The sequence below is a fragment of the Rhagoletis zephyria genome, unplaced genomic scaffold (genome assembly GCF_001687245.7).
Source record: "Rhagoletis zephyria isolate East Lansing unplaced genomic scaffold, Rhagoletis_zephyria_1.1 Rzeph_scaffold_00588, whole genome shotgun sequence".
NCBI lineage: Eukaryota > Metazoa > Arthropoda > Insecta > Diptera > Tephritidae > Rhagoletis > Rhagoletis zephyria.
In genome coordinates this window covers 69,872-74,610 of record NW_016157672.1, presented here as the reverse complement: position 1 = coordinate 74,610, position 4,739 = coordinate 69,872, and positions in this window count along the sequence as shown.

Genomic DNA, 4,739 nt, shown 5'->3' with positions numbered 1-4,739 from the left:
TAAGCGACACTCACAATAGCATCGATAATCGATAATCGCTTAATAGTCGTTTATCTACTGCCAGTCGACACTCGCAATAGGGGTGTTAGGCTCCTTGCAGTGAAGAAGCGAGAAAGGCTGGAGAGATAGTCGTTTACTTTTGAGCAGAGCCGGACGACAAAATCGAGCGTCAGCGTATGAGATCAGGGAAACTCCCTCAGGTGGCTGGGGAAGCTTCGAGATGTAGAAGTTAAATAATAAGGGGAGCGAACACCACCTTATGGAGCCCCTTGTTTAATTCTTCTTGGTTTCGAGGTTTGATCTCGGAAGATTACTGACGACTGTCGACCACTCATATAATTCGCCGACCATCGCTTCAGTCTCTGTGGGAGTGAGGTGACCTCGATGTCTTCTAGCAGCGTTGAATGGCAGACGGTGTCAAACGCATTTGACAAGTCCAGCGCTACTAGGACCGTTCTCTCACAGGGGCGGTTTCGATTTAGGCCACGAGTTATTTGGGTGTTTATGGTTTTAAGTGCTGTTGTTGCGCTATGCACTTTACGGAATCCGTGCTGGTGCTTCGCTGGGGTCAGGTGGCAGGTGAAGTATGGGGTGAGCAGGGCCTCAAGTGTCTTCGCGACCGGGGAAAGGAGCGTTATCGGGCGATAAGAGTCTCCTTTGCTGGCGGGCTTTCCCGGTTTCAGCAGTGGGACCGCTCTCCCTGATTTCCACACATCAGGAATGATGAGAGTGGCCATGGACAGGTTGAGGACCTCCGTTAGGTAAGCTACTCCCTTAGGCCCTAAATGTTTTAGCATCAGCATACANTGATGAGAGTGGCCATAGACATGTTGAGGACCACGGTTAGGTAAGGTACTTCCGTGGGCCCTAAATGTTTCAGCATCAACATACAGATTCCGTCGGGTCCAATGGCTTTCGAGGCTTTCGCCCTCCCGATGGTCCCATCCCTTCACAGCTGGTGAAAACAAGTGGTGCACTGTTTTTTGGCAGCTTGTGCAGCCTCCTGGACAATCGACGTTTGGCCCCGTCTACCGAAGGATGCAGTGTGAATTCCCTACTGAAGTAGGTGGCGCATTTCTTCGGGTCCGACGAAGCGCGACCTTCGAATGAGATTTCCACTCTGTCATCACGCTTCGTTGGGTTAGACAAGAACCTCACGGTTGGCCAGAGCTTACTCACACCAGATGTGAAGTTACAGGCCGTCAAGTGCTCCTCCCACTTTTTGGGCTTGTGCTGATTTACCAGTTGCTGAATCTCCAAGTTAAGGTCCCTCAGACGAGGGTCCCCGGGATCGACCTGGCGCAGGTGGTCACGCTCATTTGCTAGTACATCTGACTGTATATATATATATATTCAGCCTGACTAACTCAGTGAGAGGGGAGACCAGTATGTTTGCATGTATGTATATAAAAAAAATATTTATTGGACCAAAAAGTAGTGGGTAGGCACTGTGGCCAATGGTAATCAACTATTACCACCTCCGCATGGTTGTAANATAAATTTCATTAATTTAATGAAGGAAATTTTTGCACATGCAGCAGTACATAGCACGCATTTAGGCGCCTGGTGTTAGCAGTCGCGTCTAAACACAGCCTCATTTCGCAAGACGTAAATTAGGCTAAATTGTACGACCCGACAACATTGGCATTGCATACTGTCGTGCTGAAATAAGTAAACGACGAAAATCGTCGAAAACTTCGAAGTGCTTCCGGGGTTTTCCGTTCTAATACACTAGTCGATTGGAAATTTTAGGCAATGACGTGAAATTTTCGATACGATTCGACTCTCGAAAAACGACTTACATTCGATACGACTCTTGCAGTGAGGGTGATTGTTTGCCGCTGCCCAGAGGAGCTTCTCGGGGCCGTGCAGGCTCTTCGCGTGTTGGGTGCATTGCGCGAGCGGGTAGCCGTGGAGGCTGATTGTGCCGTTTGGCTTGAGCAGCAGGGAGCCACATAGCTTGTGGTCCACACCCGGTGAGACCTAAGACCAGAGCGGGTTCTTAGGTGACTCCATACATTGCATGAGTTGCACCTAACCGAGGTGGAGTTCGGATGGAGCCGATTCTGGCAAACACAGCAGAAATATGTTTCTGGATCGGGGTTGGGCTCAACGCCCGCCCGGAGAAGAAGGATGCGGAGCAATCCGGCTACAAGGAGTTGCTCCATGGACGAGCAATGATTGAAGGGTATCGCCGATCTAAGCGGGGTTAAGTCGCCGAACCAACAGCCCTTGGTCGGGTAAAACCCGAGTCATTCCGAAACGTAGAACCGGCTGTCGTGGGAAGAAGAACTGGCTGTCGTGGGAACCGGCATTTAACGATCATTACGAGGATTAATAAGACTTGCAACTTCGCCTCTGGTGTGAGTAAGCTTTGATCAACCGTGAGGTCGTTGTCCAACCCTACGAAGCGTGGCGACAGAGTTGAAATAGACCTTGGTGACCACGCTTCTTTGGACGCGGAGCGATGCGCGAGCTCTTTTAGCCGGCAGTTCATTCTGCATCCTCCGGTGGATAAAGCCAAACGTCGAGTGACCAGACGCTAAACAAAATGCCAAAACCCAGTACGCCTCCTGATTTCACCAGCGGTGAGGTAAGGGTAGCCATCGGGAAGGCGAAAGCCTCCAAAGCCATTGGACCCGACGGAATATGCATGTTGATGCTTATTTGGTTCCTGCGGGAGTAGCGCACCTAATGGAGGTCCTCAACTTGTCTATGGCCACTCTCGTCATTCCACACTTCTAGAAGATGGGGGACATTGGTCCCACTACAAAAACCGGGGAAACTAGCCAACGAAGGAGAGTCTTATCGCCCGTAGTATCGGTATTGCTACTCCTGTATTTCACGAACCACCTGACCCCAGCGAAGCATCAGCATGGGTTCCGTAAAGTGCATAGCAAAACAAGAGCACTTAATGCCATAAACACTCAGATAACTCGAAACCGCCCCTGTGAGAGAACTATTCTAGTAGCGTTGGACCTGTCCAAGGCGTTCAACACTGTCAGTCATTCAAACGGTGGTCGGCGAGTTACCTGAGTGGTCGACACTCGTCAGTAATTTTCAGAGACAAAACCAGCAAGCTACGTAAAATTAAACAGGGAGTACCACAGGGTGGTGTCCTGTCCCCACTACTGTTTAATTACTACATGCCAAAGCTTCCTCAACCACCAGAGGGTGTCAATATTATCTCTTATGCTGACGATTGTGCAATCATGGCGTCTGGGAAGGGAATTGATGATTTGTGCTCAAAAGTAAACGGTTATCTCGCCGAACTTTCTCGCTTCTTCACTGCAAGGAGCCTTGCCATATCTCCTGCGAAATCCTCGTCAACCCTATTCACCACCTGGTCGACGGAGGTCAGACTGCAACTGGGTATTCACGTTTATGTCGTAACAATACCGACGGTGAATAACCCGAAAATCTGCGGAGTTACCTTCGACAGTCTGCTCTCCTTCTCGGCGCATACAACGTAATTTGTCAACAAAGTACAGAGCCGCAACAATGTCCTCAATCCGCTGGTCGGCAGCACTTGGGGCACGTTGTTGGCAACATACAAGGCAATTGGCCGGCCGGTTCTAAACTATGCAGCGCCCGTGTGGTCGCCTGGGACTAGCAGGACGCAGTGGATAAAGCTACAGACCTGCCAGAACGCACAGATGCTTTCAGTGAAGGAGCATAACACAATGCTCTGCAAGCAGTTCCTTGTGGGGCGCCACAGACGCGGTCATCCTAGCAAACAGCTGCTTTCAGAAGAGCCCTCGCCAAGGTACGTCAGGAGGCACCTCTACGAACTGACGGACGAAGTCTAGAAGTTCATTAAACAACCTCTGGACCCGTTAGCCTACCGAAAGGCCCTGAACGGCATTCGCAGGGAATCAGTCTCGAGTTATGTAGACTCCCGCCTTGTGAATGCCGTTCTAGGCACACAACCACTGGACGTAGATGGGACAGAACTTTGTCTGCCTCGGGAGACCCGCACCACAACAGCCCAACTTCGCTCTGGCTATTGCAGCAGGCTAAACTCATACCTGAGCAGAATTAATGAGGATGTGCTCAACCAATGCCCGGCATGTGGAGAGTCGCCACAGGACTCTCGGCACCTCTTCACATGCCCTGAGAACCCCACCCAGCTGACGCCCCTGTCCCTATGGACAGAACTGTTGAAGTCGCGCACTTCCTGGGCCTCTCCTTAGAGGAAATGGACGACAACGTTGACGGATGAACCGACCCGAGCGGGGCTTGGTAGCCGCTACAACAACAACAACAACAGGGGTGACATTCCCATGACAGCCGGTTCTACGTACCGGAATGACTTGGGTTTTACCCGACTGTGAGGTTGTACTTTATTGTGCTCTGATTTTGGCTTTCTACATACTAAGTTCATTGTGCTAATTCTGTGTTAAAGTAGTGATAAAAAGTGCTTATGAGCATCAGAGTGTGAAATAATTGAAGCTAAGTGAAAGTTATTGGTTTTATATTAAAGTAAATTTAATTAAATTTCACTAGCATACATTTTAATTTTGCCGAGTCATTTGTTGCTATCATTGTTGTTGTATCCTTTGTAGTTAACTTTCATTTTCTTTTTGCACATTTGTTCTACTCCTTTTGTTTACTTCTTCTAGTAATTCTTGTCACAGCTCTTTGCGATGCGTTTATTAAGTGTCATAATTACAGTGATACTCAAACTGTTCGCTACATTTATTTAAAGCTATTTACATCAGCTCCTTAATTGTTATAAT